The sequence below is a fragment of the Rhinolophus hipposideros genome, assembly GCF_964194185.1.
Source record: "Rhinolophus hipposideros genome assembly, chromosome: 24".
In the NCBI taxonomy this organism is placed as follows: Eukaryota; Metazoa; Chordata; class Mammalia; order Chiroptera; family Rhinolophidae; genus Rhinolophus; species Rhinolophus hipposideros.
This window is the reverse complement of record NC_138070.1, coordinates 15,833,689-15,852,118: the sequence shown is the minus strand read 5'-3', so window position 1 is coordinate 15,852,118 and position 18,430 is coordinate 15,833,689.

Genomic DNA, 18,430 nt, shown 5'->3' with positions numbered 1-18,430 from the left:
CGGGGGTTCATTGGAAGGATAGGAGTATTTCACAGACCAAAGAAGAATTGGAAAAGCAGGCATGAGGACTGCACCACAACAGATTTAGGGATCTAGGAAGCAGAGATCCTCCCAGTTCCTTAAAGAGGCTGCACTTGGTGTGAATCACTACCCAGGTTGGGTCACGTGCCCATCTCTTGGGCAGAGAAGGGTGGAGTCTTTTGGTTGACAAGCCCACAAGGCTTGCATCCAATGAGTGGTTCTCAAAACAAAACTAAGGTGCTGATACAAAATAAAGTTGGGTGTGGATTCTCATCAAGGGAAAACAACAGATGCCCATGGTATTTGACATAATCAATTCCATTGGGCACCCCAATATGTGGCTGCAATTGAACCATGCAAATACCCTGATGTTTTTGGGTTTTCCAGGTTTCTTCCCTCCAGCCTTCTGAGCCATCTGAACAGTGATGGACAAACGGCAATTTGCATAAAGGGGCATGAGCATCGCAGCAAATCTCTGTACTCAGAAGTCCTAGTTTCCCTGCAGTCTACCCAAAATCTATTTGGGAAGAAGACCCATCAGTCTGAGCATGGCTAATAGCCAATAAGCCAGTAGTGCATTCAGAGCAAGAGACACAAACAAAAAAGTGGACTCGATTGCAGAGACCAATCTCTGTATTAATCAGTGTAGGTTAGGTTATGCTGCTGTAACAAAGAAACTTTAAAACTTCAGTGGCTTAATGCAACAACCATTTATTTTTCATTCACAAAAGTCTTGTAGGGATTCAGCTAATTTCCAGGACGGCTATCTTCCCTGCAGTGACAAGATGATTTAGGTCCCTTCAATCCTGTAGTTTTACTATCTCTCCATGTGGTTTCCTGGCAAAGAGAAGTGATGTATTTCTGTTCACAGTCTATTGGTCAGAAAGAGTCACATGGCTTCATTCTAACTGCAAGGGAGGCTGAGAAATGTAAGAAAGCACATAAACTATTTGATGAGCTCTACTGTCTCTTCCACACAGACAGATGACAGAAACACTTTCCAGCAATTAAGGCATAACACTGGGACATGGCCTTGTAGGAGGAAGCACAGAAAAGACTTTATGAAGGCTGGCGATTAGAAACCTGGAGAGTTCTTATTTTATATTCTATACATGACGGAGATATACCACCACCAAAGCAGTCTGTGGAGAGGACAAGACTAAATACTGGAGATGGAGAATCAACATTGCTCAAATGACTAGCTCCATGCCAGGCGTGCTCCACACCCCTCATCATGTCCCCAACGTCCCCTTGAAAACTGTGCACATTTTACAAATGAGAAAACAAACTGAGAAGAATATAGAGACTTGTCTGAGGTTGCATACCTTACGAGTGGCACAGGTTGGAGGGCTTCCTGAATCCAAAGTATGGTGTTTCCATTATACCAGGAAACTCACCAGAGCCATGGAAATAATAATGATGGGATTCATGGTGATAAAGATGGTGGTGATGGTGGTGGTGGTGGTGATGACGAGGGTGCTAGCAGCTCCTAATTATTACGGTAGTACTTTATGTTGAAAAATATGTAATCTCATTAATCCTCTCAATCACCCTATGAGATAGGCTCTGCCATTATCCCCATTTCACAGACGAGGGAACTGAGACCCAGAGAGACAAAACAAAACTTGTTCAAGATCACTCAGCTAGGAAATAGCAGAGTTCAGTGAACTCAAGCTAGCCTCATTTCAAAGCCACTCCACCAGAAAGAAAAGAGAACAATTCAATTCAATTGGCTGTTTTGCCTACACACCTCCAATGATCAAGTTGGATTAATTGTTTACTCACCGCCTCTTGCTTCGGCGTTTCTTAGATGTCTTCATGACTTGCATCTTTTTTCAAAACAGTTCTTAAAAAGGAATGAGGACAGAGTGTCCCACCCCACCTAAGGTCCAGAAAAGAAACAGGAATGCCCTGATTATGTTCCCTGTAAAAAATAGACATCCCTACCTTGCTGTCCTTAACAAAAGACAGGTGCAAATTAGAATTTTCACTAGTGTTTACAGGCTCAGTTTTAATTATACAAGATGTATCTGAATTTACTGTAGCCCTCTGATTAACAGGGAAGGATAATCAATAAGCATACCAAAAAATTTGGATGTGTTATACGGCTAATTCCAATTTTATGTTATAATCATGTTTTAATATGGGTTTTAATTACCATAATTAAGCTGCCTGTGACAGCGCTGGCCGGGACAGAAGCTATTCCAAGATGACTTGTCAGGCTTTCCCCAGATTTTGGGTGCATTTTGCCATTTGGCTGGTTTGGGGTGTCATGGGGGTGGGAACACTATGTGTGTGTGTCGGGGGGTGATAATTTCTGGAACCCTGACTCTGCCCAAGAAAGCCTTGGTTCTGAGGTTAAGACTGGGCCAGGTGCTGTGCCTGTGTCATTTACCAAATATTTATTGAGCACTTACTATGTGCCAGGTCCTGTGATGAGCTCTGGGAGAATATGGGTGAGAGTTTCCATTCCACTGGAGTCAGCCATTAAATAATTAATTACATACGTGGGAAATACCAGGTGATACGAGATGAGAGCTATTCTGGTTCTATATACATGTAACATAAAGTCTGGGAGGCTTCCTGAAGAAGCACATTCTTAGCTGAGACATGAAGAATCTCAGGAATTAAGTAGGCAGGAGCTCATTCACAGGAGATCATTCCTGGCTAAGGAAACAGCATTTGCAGAGACCAGGAGCTGAAAGGAGGCTGACGTGGAGTGTTGCGAAAAAAGGAGTGAGCGGTGCAGGGGGACGCTGGGGCCTGAGCAGGGGCCGGACCATGTGGGGTCTCGGGGATCCCTTCATGAGTGCTCGGCGCGTGGCCACTTCAGTCTCCAGGCCTTGAGAATCCTTCCTTCCTCCCTTCACTTTCTCCCTTTCTTTGTTTCCATCCCATTCTCTTTCTGTTTGTCTCTTGTTTGCCTCACATCCATAGAAAAAGCATCTATTGAACACTGACTATGTAGCAGGACATAGACTTCTAGCTCTCAACTCTATTTGATGATCATTCATTCATTCATTCATTCACTCTTTCCAAAAGCATTATTGTACCAGAAATTTACGTACTAGATTTGCAAGGGCTGACCTTGGACGCTATCCATTTATTGAATGCTATTCACTCAGCAACCTCCTACAAAGTCTTACTAGGTTTTAAGTATATAGCACGTTAGCCCTCTAGCTTGATATATTAAACCTTTAGTCATTCACCCATCCTAGTGTGGGGTCTCTCAGAAATGGACACTGAGGCAAGAACTTGAATGGAAGCAGTTGGTTTGGGAGGTGATCCTAGGACATTATTAGTGGTGGAGCAGTGAGAGAGAGAAGGGAAAGGAACACCCTCTGCCCCCTCCCCCCGCAAAAAAGGGTGTGTTATCAAGCAAATGACCACTGTGGGCAACGGGGGTTCTATCTTATTGGGGACCTGGGAGGGGAGGGAACCCACATCCCAAAGTTATCCTCCTGAGGGTTGAAGAAGTTGCAGTTTTCATACACCAACTTCAATCAGTCCTTGTTTCCAGGACTGCTGGGGGTTGTGAGCGAATTCCCTAGGACTTCTGACCTGCTCTGCTTGCAGCAAGTAGAGAAAGCCCTCCAGCAAAGAGGTACAGATGCCAACAAATGGGGGCCAGCACCAAGGAATGTTAAGGGCTGAAGGGATATGGAAAAGGGAAAGCTACCAAGTGCATCTACCATAACAGCATTTAAAATACCTACTATGTGCCAGGCATCTGAATTTCATTGACGGACACAGATTTGCACAACAAATATTTATTGTCTACCACCATCTGTCATGTACATAAGATCCCACTTCGCTCTCCTTATATTATCCACCCAGGGTGTTCTACTCAATCCTAGCTCTAGTCATTCATCAAACTTGCACTGTGTTTCTGATTTGTGCTGGGCACGGAGGATTTCAGCCTTAATCTCAGGCTCTAGGAAGCAAGGCAGATGCCTGTAGGACTGCAACAAGAAGCTGGACGGATCCAAGTCTTTCCTGTGCAGACTGGAGGCCCAGCCTGGAGGGGCCTCCTGAGTCTGAGCTATTATGGGGCAAGCCAGCTGTGGTCACTCTGGCTTCCGTCCATGGCCTGTGGGAGGCCACACAACAGCTCAGCAAGTAGCCAGGTGTCAGTGAGTCTCCTCCCAGGAGCCTGGTGTAACTCCTGCAGGTGTAGGTGAGGATCACCACCCTGGCAGGCTGGGATGAACTCCTTCCTGCCAGAGAAAGAACAAAGTCCTCTTTGGAAATTAGCTCCACAGGATGTTTAACCACAGATCTGTGGTTCCCAACCTTTAATATTCCACGAGATCCATCTATGAAACTTGTTAAACTTGTAGACTCCCGGGGCTCCACCCAGCAGGGAGTGGGGTTCAGAGGGCCCAGGGTTAGGCCCGGGCATCTGCATTTAACTGGTGTATAGGTGTGTCATGTGGGGTCTCTGTCCTGCTCCCCGCATAAGAACGCAGGATATGGTGAGGCCAACAAGGAGCACCCACGGAGCCATGGATCGGGGGAGGGTTCATAACACTATAGTCTCGCTGGCGGCTGGGTTGGAGATACAGGAAGCAGGCTGAGCAATCTGCCGTCCGCTTCTCTGCCAACCAACCAACCCACCGCTCTTGCTAGCTGCAATCCGCGCTTGCTAGCTTAGCCATGGCAGTTATATTAGTGGCCAATGGATCACTGGTTACAGCTGATGGCCAACTAGTCACAGCCGATGGCCATCTACTCCCCAAGCCAGCACCTTTCCATGGGAGGCTGAGAGCCTGGAAACTGCTCTCTGGAACTCTGTCCCCACGAGGTGATTCTGAAATAAATGGTCTAAACAAATGAGAAACAAAAACTCATAGACACAGACAATAATTTAGTGGTTACCAGAGGGTAAGGAGGTGGGGGGTGGGTGATGAGGGTAAGGGGGATCAAATATATGGTGATGGAAGGAGAACTGACTCTGGGTGGTGAACACACAATGGGATTTATAGATGATGTAATACAGAATTGTACACCTGAAATCTATGTAAATTTACTAACAATTGTCACCCCAATAAATTTAATTAAAAAAAAAAAAGAAAGAAAGAAATGGTCTGCCAGGCACACTGAAAGAAACATGGCTTTAGCCTAAGAGCCATCTTTTACAAACGAGACAACCGCGGCCCAGGGAGAGAGCCAAGTTACAGTAACTCACAGGGTCAAACCCAAGCCCTCCACCTCGCAGGCCAGAGCTCCCCTCATCGAAGAGATGACACGCTGACGTACTTGTGCATTTCAGGCACATGTCCTGTTATTGACAAGCACTAATTGTGGTAATGAACTCAGGAGACCTGAGTTCACCCAATGATTGTAGGTGAGACTAACAGAGTAAAGATGACTCTCATTAATGTAAATCAACCTTCTCCACTGTAGAGATCTACCAGAAGCGTTAAGCATTGTCAGAGCCTTGCTCCGTCCTCTAAAGTTTTGCTGATTTATTCACTTAGTTTTCAGAAAAAAATATTTTCAGAATGCTTATAAAATCCATACAGTAAGAGAAACCTAAGGTATATCTAGCTCCCCAAATCAACTCAAACATGTAACCGTACCGGGGGTGCCAAAAAAAATGTATACAAGAGGACACTTCGGTCAACGTGGCTCACGCGGTAATTTTCCGTCACCAGAAGTGTCTGGACGCTGATGGGAACCACGCTGAGCACCTCCTGTCATTGCAGACGTCAAACGTGCCTTGTAGTCATCTGTTATTATCGGTATCTATTGAGTATGACAATTTTAATACAGTTTTTCCTTTCTTAAAATGTATATACATTTTTTGGGGACACCCTTTGTATATTCAAATAAGATGGCATGAGTGTGGACTCAGGCATCGGCACATTAGATGGTTACCTGGATAGAGAAGTAAGGGGCAAGCGAGAGATGGCATGAGAAAAAACAATGCGGCAGGATGACATAATACAGGTGGTATAATGTTAATTGGATGCAGGATACAAAATTCTTCATGTACATTTACTGCGGAGGTATAAAAATAAAAGTGCATCTCTGCAAGTCCTGAGGAGAACCAAATAAGAAGAAAAAAGAATTTCTAGGTAATTAAGTTTTGTTCCTATAAGCATCATTTCTCTCTTACCTCCCCCCCCCCCCAAAGTAAAAAAATGGAGGAGAAAGAAATATTAAAATGTAATAGCAATAGATAGTGAAAAAATAGCTTATCTTCTGATAGGCATGTCAGAGGCAGAGACACTAAAACTTTCTTGGAAAAGAGAAGTGTCCAGATAGAGAGTTGTTAAAAGGCAGATTCTCAGGCCTATTCCTCAGCGATGCTGAGTCTAATGAGCTTTCCGTGTCATTCTGATGCCCATTGCAATGAGGACGTAATTTGGTCTGAGGTAGTAATGCCCACTCCTAGACCCTCTTCACCCAGCCCGATTTGATCAGGCATGGAATCCCAGTTAGAATCTATTTCTTGAGACAAGACCATGTTAAAATGCAATCTGCACCTGGGACATGATCTATTGAGACTGATCATTGTCAGACAGCGTGATAAAGTGAGCTGGATCTGTAACTGGTTTCGTGTACTAAGAATGGCAAATAGTTATTGACCACTTATTATGGGCCCAGTGCTAAGAACCTTACATACGCTCAACGACGCCAGAAGATAGCACTCTGGTTACTGCCATTTTCCAAGTAAAGAAACTGAGGCACAGAGAGGTTAACTAATCTGTCCAGGGTCACACAGCTGGTAAGTGTAAGAGCCAGGTTTTGAACCCACATTATCATATGATACACTCACATGCTACCTCTCACCAATAGAGACAAAAGGAGGACATAGCATCATGAATGACTCAGGAAATCCAGAATGAGGGAAAAGACACACCAAGAGAAGGTAAGGTAGGGATCCAAACAAAGTCATATTGCCCAAGCCAAAATTCCTATGTGTGGTTTGAAAAAGAGCACTTTTTTTCATCTTGCAAAGATATAATCATGTTTCCTATCTTTGAGGGATAGGATGTACTGAAACAAATAAAACTACGTAACTTTATGGAAATGGAATTAGATTGTTCAATCAGGCTGGAGATATGGGGTCTGGGTGTGGAGGGTGCAAAGGTCTGGGATAGCTCTGTAAATACCTTAGAATATACTTTCAGAGTGTTTTATTTTAAACTCTTTGCTATCAACCTGACTCCCGTAAGTCTGGTGCTGTAAAGGAAACATGTGCTGAAATAACACTAGATGACGAGAAGGCTCAAGACATCAGTTGTGTTCCCTTGTATGGATATATTATGTTGGTCTTCCCACTCACCCGGCGATAGGCATTTAGATTGTAGCCACGTTTTGCCTACTACAAATAAAATGGCCACAAAGATTTGAGTACAAGTCATTGTGAGAGTGTGTGTTTTTATTTCTCTTAGATAAATGCGTAGGAGTGGAATGGCTATATCGTACGATGGGTGTATATTTAACTACTTAAGGAACTACTGAATGGTTTTCCTAAGCGGCTGTATGTACCATTTACATCTCTGCTAGTGGAGTATAGAGTCCCAGTCATTTAACAGCTTTGGCAACACTTGGTGTGATCTGTTTTCTTTAATTTAAGCATTCTAGTGGGTGTCTAGTGGTATCTCATTGTGGTTTCAATTTTCATTGTCTTATTAACCAGCGATGTTTAGCATCTTCTCATGTGCTTTTCTGTCATCTATATATCTTCTTTGGTGAAGTATATGGCCAAATCTTTCACTCTTTCGGGAGGGGGGGAGTTTTTAATTTTTGAGTTGTAAGAGTTATTTATATGTAGAAAAAAAACATTGTTGGATACCTGTTCGATTAATATTTTCTCCCAATTTGTGGTTTGCCTTCTCATTTTCATAAGTGTATCTTAAAGAGTAAAATATTTAAATATTGATTTCATCCAACTGCTTGATACTTTCTTTTATAGTTTGTGCTTTTTGGGTCATATTTTAATAACCTTTGCCATGTCCAAGGCCACAAAGATTTTCTCTGGGAAGTTTTATCATTTTAGCTTTTATATTTAGGTCTATGATTTATTTTGAGTAATTTTTTATACATGGTTTGAGATGACAGTCAAGGTTCTTCTTTTTTTTTTTTTTTTGCATATGACTAGCCGATTGTTTCAGCACCATTAAATGAAAAGATTGTCCTTTCCCCATTGAATGGCTTTGACCGCTTTATTAAAACTCAATCGGCCATACCCCTGTGGGTCTATTTCTCAACTCTCTATTCTGTTCCGTTGATCTTTATGCCAATACCACACTGATAGTCCCTTATAATGCATCTTAGAATCAAGCAGTGTAAGTCCTCCAATTGCATTCTTATTTTTCAACATTGTTTTTGGTCTTCTAGGTTCTTTGCATTTCCATATGAATCAGGTGATCTTCTTGTAAATTTTTGCAAAAAAGCCTACTCAGGTTTGGATGGGGATTGCACCTTATCTGAGGATCAATGTGCAGAGCATCGACATTTTAACAATATTAAATGTTCTGACCCATAAATGTGATTTATCTTCCCATTTATGTATGCCGTCTTTAATTTCTCTCAACCTTATTTTATACTTCTCAGAGTGCAAGTCTTGACTGTCTTTGGTGAAATCAATCACTATTTCCCATTCTTCATGCAGTAGTCATAGTATTAACTTCAACTTCCCAAGGGTTGTTCCTCGTTTATACCAATAAAATTCATGTTTTGTACATTGACCTTGCTAAACTCACTTATCACTTATCATAGCTTCTTCGAAGAGTCCTTAGGATTCTCTCTTTGTAAAATCCTTATGATTTTCTACAAAGATGGTTGTGCCTTCTGCCAAAAAAAAAAATAAATTAGTTTTACTTCTTCTTTTCCAATCTATATACCTTTTTATTGTTTGTTTATTTCTATTTTGCTTCATTGCCCTGCCTAGAAAATCAAGTACAACATTGGATGGACATGAGAGTGGATGTCTTTGCTTCTTTCCCCATCTCAGAGGGAAATCAGTCAGCCTGCCACCATGAAGGATGACATTAGCGCAGGTGTTTTTTGTAGACGCCCTTTATGAGATTAAACAAATTCATTTTTTATTCCCGATCTGATGAGGATTTTTATCAGGAATGGATGTTGAATTTTGTCAAATGCTTTTTCTGTATCTATGGAGACTATCATTTGATTTTCCTTTTGTAGTCTCTTAGTATAGTGAATTCCATTTATGGACTTTCAAATTTTAAATCAATCCTGCATTTCTGATATACCACTACACTTACAATGGATTGTCCTTCTTCATAGATTGTTGGCTCTGGTTTGCTAAAACTTTGTTAAAAATTTGTGTCTATGTTCCTGAGGGATATTGCTCTGAAGTTTTCTGTCATGCCTTTGTCTGATTCTGATATCAAGGTAATACTAGCCTCATTGAACAGAAGGGGAAGTTCTCATTTTTCTAAAAAATATTTGTGTTTAATTGCACTACTTTTTCTTTAAACATTTGGTCGAATGCACCAGTGAAGTCATCTGGGTCTGGAGTTTTCTTTGTAGGAAGGTTTTTAATTACAAATCCAAGTTCTTTAATAGATACGGGGCTATTCAGGAAATTTATTTTTTCTCGAGTGAGCTTTGCTAGTTGGCATTTTCCAAGAAACTTGTCCACTTTCACTAAGTTGTTGAATTTGTTAGTATAACATTGTTCATAATATTCCCCAATTAGCTTTTTAATATCTATAGTATCTTTAGTATCCCAGCAATGCTACCTCTCTCATTCCTGATACTAGTAGTTTGGTTCTTCTCTTTTTCTCAATCATTCTGTCTAGAGTTTTATTACTTTTATTGATTTTTCACAAAGAACCCATTTTACTTTCATTGATTTGCTTTTTTTGGTTTCTATTTTATTGATTTCTGCTCTGATCTTTATTATTTCCTTTCTTCTGCTACTTTGGTTTTAATTTGATTTTCTTTTGTTCAGTTTTTGAAGGTAGAAAATGAGGCCATTGGTTTCTCCTTTTGTCAGGTAGGCATTTGACACTATAAATTTCCCTCTCAGTTCTGCTTCAGTTGCATCCAAATTTTAAAACGTTGCATTTTTAAAACCTTCAGTTCAAATGCATTTAAATTTCTCTTCTGATTTCTTCTTTTCCAATTGGTTACTTCGAAGTGTGTTTTCAGTTTCCAAATATGTGGGAATTCTTTAGATAATCTGTTACAGATTTCTAATTTACGTCCGCTGTGGTTAGAGAGTACATTTCACATAATTTGAGTCATTCTATATTTATTGAGACTTGTTTTATGGCCTATGATACGGTCTATATGGGTAAAATATTCCATATACACTTGAAAAGAGTATGTGTCCTGCTGTTGATAGGCAGATATTCCATAAATGCCAATTAAATCTAATTGGTTGATCATGTAAAATCACAACCCTTTTTGATTTTATGTCTACTGTTTCATCACCTATTGAGATAAGGATGTTGAAATCTCTGACTATAATTGTGAATTTGCCTTTTTATTTTTGTTTTTGCTTTTAGTTCTAGCAACTTTCAGTTCAGATAATTTGAAGCCAACATTTGAATTTTTTAAACTGCTTTATTGGGAGTGGGATATAATCTACATACTATAACATTCATCCATTTGAAGTGTACAATTCAATGACTTTTAGTAAATGCATTAACTTGGGCAACCATCACCACAATCCAATTTTAGAATGTTTCTGGCACCCCCAAAAGATCCCCCTTCTCTATTTGCAGACAACCCTCCATTCCTACGCTCAGCTCTAGGCAACACTAAACTGCTTTCTGACTCTATAGATTAGACTTTTCTGGATCTTTCATACAAATGGAATCATACGGTATGTGGCCTTTTGCATATTTTTGAAGTTTATCCATGTTCCAGTGTGGGTCAGTACTTCATTCCTTTTTATTGCTGAGTAGTATTCCATCGAATGGACATACAACCTTTTTTTTGTTTATCCATTGGCTTTGCACGTTTGGATTTTTTCCACTTTTTGGCTGTTACAAATAATGTTGCTGGGAAGGTTTTATGCAAGTCCTTGTGTGTATGAATGCTCTTACTTCTCATGGATAGATTCCCAGAAGTCGGATTGTTGGGTCATACAGTAAGTTTTCATCTACATGGGTGCGGGACTGGCAAACTCTTTTCCAAAGTGATCGTACATTTTACATCTGCACCAGCAGTGAATGAGAGTTCCAGTTTCTTTACATCCTCATCCATGCTTGCTATTCTCTGTCTTTTTGATGATGAGCTGCTTTTGGACGCATTAAGCATGCCATTTCCTATGATTCAACTTAATATTGCCACCCCATTTTACAGATGTGGAAGCCAAGACCCAGACATAAGAGATGGTGACATCAGGTTCAAAATCACATTGTTCCAGCATGCAAACCCAAGCTTTATGGGCTGCGTTTGGCTGTCTCCCTTTCTCACTGGATGTTCGGCCCTGGCTTTCCTTTCCAGCCACCAGTGAGCCCAGTCTCTAATCTCAAACCCTTTTATCTGTTCTCTCAATCCTCTGGAGGCTGATTCAGCCTGTGGGTTTGCTGTCTCGTCTTGGCTACCGAGAAAGACCCGTTCCATGACTGCTACCTCTGTAAGGCTGATACAGAAGTGAATCAGCCCTGGCTTAGGCATATCTGAGTCCCAGGGGTTTATTCCCAGGTTGGTAATTATGCCTGGAGTTTCCCAGCTTCTACTTAATTCATCCCCTATAGATTGTGCGATAAGCTCATCTGAGTCTATTACTACGTTATTGTTATAAGAAATCCTCTTTTAGGTTTGCTGTATTTGTGCATTACCTGGGGAAGAAAAAAAATACAGCAATTTATCAGCTGACTCTTTTCTGAAAACACATTCTTTTCGAAATGTGCTCTAATACCTCAAACCTCTTTGCCATCGCCCCCCACCCCAAAGCCATCATGGGGGTGCAAGGTAGGCAGCACTTTTAAAATACCGGGCTGACTTCTGATGAGGTTTCCACTGGCCTATGGGAAAAATGAGAAAAATAATGTTGAAAAGCGCTTAGCAAGCCACATTTATTTTAGTTAAAAGGCTCTCCTCTGTGCTACGATTATATTCTTTCCCCTGTCTTTTAGGTGTTAAAATGTCCTTGCTTTATGAAAAGATGGTGGTAAGAGATGGTACTTGTTTTTATAAAATGTCTTATTTGGTAAAATAGAAAATGGAATACACTATGTCAATCCATATATATTATTTTATTATTTATTATTAGTATGTTTTTTTATTGAACTCTTTTTGACTGACAGATGATGTCCAAAAGTCTGGGAACTATTGGCTCAGTAGCAAAGACACAGGGATAGGAGAAAAATGACACAGACTTGGTTTTAACTGTAACTCTGCCACTTTGTGGCAATTTGATCTTGTGTAGTAGTAATAATAATAATAATAATAATAATAATAATAGAAACAATACTGGTAGAAATAAATACTCGCAAAGGTCTTTCTCTGTGCCAAGCACCGTTCTAAGTACTTTATGTTCATAAAATCATTTGGTATTTTGGACACCCCAGTGAGATAAAATAGTTAAAACTATCGAGGGAGTAGTGACTAAATAACACAAGGGGCTGTGGTATCCTAGAAAGCTATTTGCCTGGTTCCCATGCGGAGAGCTTCTAAAAGCCTTGGAATTTCCTGAGTAGGAAGGGCGATGGGAGCATCTTTTGTTCTAATGAGGTGACTCTTAGTGGGCCCCTAGACAGCTTCAAGATGGGGGCTGGTCAACAGAAAGACCAAGCCTTGATTAGGAGCTTGGAACTTTCAGCCCCACCTATCAGCCTCCCAGGAGGGGAGAGAGGCTGGAGAATCTCCAGGGGCCAATGACATAATTAATCATGCCTATGTAATGAAACCTCCGTAAAACCCGCCAATGATGGGGTTGTGGGTTGGTGAAGAAATCGAGGTGCTGGGAGGGTGGTGCACCTGGACAGGGCATGGAAGCCCCGCCCCTTCCCACACACCTTGCCCTGTGCATCTCGTCCATTTGGCCATTCCTGAGTTGTAGCCTTTATATAAACCAGTAATAGTAGGTACCAAGATAATTTCCTCAGTTCTGTGAGCGCTTCTAATGAATTATCAAACCTTCGGGGTTGCTGGACTGCCCCACCCAGATTTGTAGATAAGTGGGCAGAAGTGTGCGTAACCTGGGGATCCAATACTTGGGAATGGCACCTGAAATGAGGACAATCTTAGGAGACTGAGCCCTTAAACCTGGGGGGAGTTAGTGTCAGAAGTGAATTGATCTGTAGGACCCCCATCCCCCAGTTGGTTTTGGAGAATCAGAGAACTGGCAGGTGTCCAAAGTTAATTAAAAAAAAACACCTCTAAGGGGCCAATACATTGCTGGGTCCATTGTATGCCCAATTGATATTAATTTTTCTCCTTCTTTGCCTCTGGGCACGCCCCTACATTTCTCATAGAAGGGAAGCTAGCTGGTTAACAACTTGGGTTTGGAAATCTCACAGACCTGAATTTGAGCCTTCCTTTTCTTGGCTGGGAGACCCTGGGCAGTTTGCTCACCCCTCTGTGTCTCAGTTACTGAAGGTTGGAGGGCAGCGGAGGGCAGTTTCCACTTTGTATTATATTCATCCTCTGATGCGGGAGAAGATCAGAAATGAGAGATGGGGAGGCAGCGTCTGGATTCCGTTTCCCTGTGTTTCTCCTCCTGGACCAGCTCCACCGCTGACTGCAGTGACGTGTGACTTAAAGTCTCCCGCCCACTGCCTGGCAGAGCCTGGTTTCCCTCCAGCCCCAAGTGCCCAGCTAAACGCAGCCCCAATGTTAACCCCAGTGGAGGGAGGCCTGGCCAGCTGCAGTGGAGCGTTAATGAAAGCCTGAGTCAAACTTCATTTCCTCTTGTCCGGGGAGCCTAGTCTGCCATGGGCCAGGTGCCAGGCCAGAGCGCTGTTGGCACACGAGCAGATGCTGAGTGACATCACAGCTCACAGTGCCCAGTGAAGCAGGCAGTCACACACTCGCCCTCTCCCCTGCCATTACTGAAATCCCAAAGGCACCTATCCTTATACCCATTGCTTGGATGGGCAAAGTCGCTTGCCAAACATTCCAGAGTGAAAAGGGACAACCGGGGTTAATTCCAGGTCTCTTCTGATGCTGATTGTTCTTCCTTTTATGCCATTTCTTTTTTTCTTGTTTGCTCTTAGGTGCAAATGAATTGCTAACAGAGCTCAAAATACAATGCTATCCTTGGAGAACTGCATGCAAAGATGGAGAAACAGCAGGTAGAGGAGAGGAGTTTAGTGGCACCAGAATTGTGCTGCAGTATCTTGAATGGTATCAACTAGCATTTTGTGAGTATCTAATATTTGCCAGAAGCTTTCCATAAATCATCTGCTTTAATCCTCACCACAACCCAGCAAGATAAATACTAACAGTCCCCATTTTGCAGATGCAGAAACTGAGGCGCAAAGAAGAAAAGTAGCTGGCCCAAGATCACACAGTTAGGAAATACAAGGGCTAAGAAGATTTGAACTCAGGACTGTGGCTTCGTGACAAATGTTCTGTTGCCCCTGAGTGTCAACCAGCATGGCGGCAACCTGTCCTTCCTGTGGATGGCCCAGGTGGGTGAATGTTTGGCACTCTCTCTCCTGCACACATTGGACATGATGTGGTCACAAAGGATAGACACAGCAAAACCGAACCCAGTAGTTCCCAAGGAGAGTGCCCAGCTAGGGAGTAGGGATACTTGGTTCTGCTCTTGGCACTATCACTCGCTGGTTACCCTTTTTCTCTTGAGCCTGAATTCAGATTCAACCAAGGCAGGCAATTTTTTTCTGACTTGTATGCCAACTCTGATCACTTGGTAGTTGCTGTCTAGATTTCTGTATTCAAAAGAATTGTGAGGCTCAGCGATCGATTTGTGATGTCTGTCACTACAGGGGTGGGGCTGGCAGGTTCAGGAGATGCTTCTGTGCTATGCATTTGCAAATTCCAAACCAGGAGCTCTTTAAGAGTCTCCCCCCCCTCAAAAATCCCAATCTCCTATCTCAAAGTTCAGGTGGCTTCCACTTAAGCACTAGGCATGGGACGGCACGGGTGGCGCAAAAGCTTAGAGTCGCCAGGTAAAATGTGGGTGTCCTGCACTTTTATTTGCTCAGTCTGTTTACCCTATATAAGAGCTGCAAATTCAAGCAGCTCGATTTAATCTCGAAGTCAGCCAGGGCTGATACAGTCGTGACTGGCCACAGACTTCTGTGCACTTTCTTCCTTATAATAAACTCAGCTTATCTCACGTGCCTCTTTGCTCACTTTGCCAAGTCAAAGCGATTGAGTTACTTCTGGGTTGGCGGGGATAGAGGTGGGGTGGGAGTGGGGCTGGGTGGGGTGGGGTGGGGTGGAGATGGGTGGGAGGGGTTGTAACACTCAGCCTCTTTTGGGCTAATTACTTGGTCAATTTAGAATTCCCCTCCCTTGCCCTTTTCCTTATGCCAGCTGAGTGCCAGCTGAGGCCAGAGAATACTTCTGTCCTGACTGACCTCTGCTGACCCCTGATGCCCAAAGCAACCAGGCCTGCAGGTGTCAGGCCCACACATTCCATCTGAAAGGCTTCATTAGGAAGTGATTTTACTGCACCCTGGAGAGCTCTGAGTGGCTGCCTCAGGTCTGGACAACTCCCTCTGTCATTGTTTCTCTGTGATCCAGGGGCCACGGTGAGCTTCAGGCTTACCTGGGAAGCCAGTAGCCGAGATGCACCTCAATTTATGGGGCTTTCAGTAGCCCCCATTCTCCTGCTTGAAGCTCAGGACCCTGGGGTACTTCTCAGGGACCCGTGCTGATACTTTCTTCTCAGCCCACTGCCATGGAAACATGGATATTCGGCCTTCACCCATTCTTCCCCACTCTGGTTTATGGTCCAGATTCTGGACATTTGAACTCAGCTTCTGGACTTTCCAAAAAAGAAGGGAATTTTATTTTTTCTGCTCAAGCATTTGACATTTTCAGTTCAAATCCATGGCTTTCAATACCACGGTTTCTGTTACAGATTCACAAGAGTCTACCTAAGAACTCAAAAGCCAATACTTTGATTCTTGATTCTGTTTTTTTTTTCTTTTGCTTCCCTTCCTTGAGGGTGAGCTGATCAGACTTCTCACTGCTGCTGGAAAGGTAGGCAAAGGGAGAAGGGTACAAAGACTTGAATATAAATATGGTATAGTTCTTAATATCAATATATTCCACTGCTATGGATGCATTAGGAATAGGCACAAAATCCATACACCAAAAAGATTCTATCTCCCATATGAAAAACGATCATGTAAACAAAAGCTGCGCATCTTCTCTGACTTATTTCCACGGATGTTCACTTATCCATGGCCGTGATTCTGCTTTCCAAGGGTATCTCCATCCATCTATCACCCATCATCACCACGTCGTGAAAAGACTCCCCAGACTTTATTTCTAGAGTCCTGGTGCCAATTTTTCATTCATGCTCTCAGTCGTTGTTTTGTCTATTCATCCGCAATATTTCTTGCACCTGCATTCTGAGTTAGGGACCCAGGGATGAATAAACCAGAGTTAGCCTCTGCCCTCACAGAATTCACGTCCAAGTACATTGTATAGTCTTGGGAAATGGCGTGGTGAGTAAATGAGCAAATTCTTATTGAGTATCCCTCGGTTATTATGTTAGTCTGCCAGGGCTGCCGTGACAAAGGAGCATAGACTGGGTGGTTTACACAACAGAAATGTATTGTCCCAAAGTTCTGAAGGCTGGGAGTCCAAGATCAAAGCGTCAACAAGGTGGGTTTCTTCTGAGCTGGGAAGGCATTCCATTCCAGGCCTCTCTCGTAACTTCTGGTGGTTTGCCGGCAGTTTCTGGCTTCTCTACGCTTACAGAAGTATCATCCTATCACTGCCTCCATCTTTACATGGCGTTCTCTCTGTATGTGTGTCTGTGTCCAAATTGCCCCTTTTTATAAGGACACCAGCCATATTGGATTCGGGCCCACCCAAATAACCTCATCTTAGGAAACAACCTCTGTAAGAAGCCGATCCTCATCAGGCCACATTCTGAGGTCCTGGTGGTTAACACTGCAGCATATGGGTTTTGGGGGACACAACTCAATCCAGTTGTGCCTGTGGGCTTGCCGTCCCCACATCAATCACAAGCTCTTTGAGGACAGACTGTACCTTACGCTATGTATCCCCAGGAACTCGCAGGTGCTCCATAAATACATCTTGAGCCTGGGAATTAGCTACCAACTGATGGAAGGGAAAACAGCTATAGCAAGGTTAATGACTTGCCCAAGGTCAAAGGTGCAGCTCTTGTGAGTGTCTGAGAGTATGGGAGGGTGTGAGAAGGAGTATTGTGTGAGTGTGAGTGTGTGAGTGTGACATGGGTGCATGAGGACCCAAGGTATGTGCGTGAGTGTCTGACTGTGATGTGGGTGAGGAAGGGTCAGCTGGTGAGTGAGTGTATGTGAGTGAGTGAGTGTGAGCGTGTGGGTGTGAGCATGAGTGTGTGGCTGAGAGGGTGGACGACAACGTGGACGTGTGCCTGTGTGTGTGTGTACATGAGCGTGAGTGTACACACGTGAGTGTGGTGCGGGGAGCGGTGCCTTCCCCAGAGCAGACTTCCGGGTGGGCTAAGCCACAGCTGGCTCGGTGGCCACAGATGCTGAGAGCTGGGGCATGCAGGGAGAAGAGGGGAGGCATGCAATTCTAGCCCTTGCAGCCTCTTGTTTTTCCCGGCCAAACGTGCTGTTCTTTTCACGAACTCAACCCTAACAAGAAGCCCATTAAACCCGAGGAATAGGTTAATGTGTGCATTTTGAATTTTGATGTCCAGGAGCATGGCATGGGAGTGACTCTGTGTGTGTGCATGTGCACGTGAGTGTGCACGTGTGTGTGCACACGCGCAAGCACACACAAATGCTAATTAACCGTAAGATGGATGTGATTGATCTCGAGGATATGTGGGTCAACGGCAGAGCAAAACAATGCTGAAAGATTTGTAATCTCTTCATTTCAATATTTAGCAATAGTAATTAATTATTTGATGGCCTTTTCGTACCCAAATTAGGAAATTAAAAAGTAATAAACATACACTTCCATGGCCAGGACTGCACTGCGAGCTGGTAGCTCGCACACATTTCTGTAACCCTGATATAGTAAATTCATCGGCAGACACTTACTGAGCACCTCGTCTTTATCGGGCCCTGGGGTTCGGTGCTAGAGGTACAGCAGTGAATGTGAAAGATTCATTCATTCGTTCATTCACTCATTCATTCATCAGATTTCTGACATCTACTCTTGGTTCTGTGCTCAACACCAAATCGACCATAACAAGTCACACAGAGATACATCCGTGCAGTCAATAAATGCGCATTGAGCATCTACTCCGTGTGGGACACAGTAACTCCTTTATCCATTCAACAGGTATTTATTGGGAGACTGTTCTGTG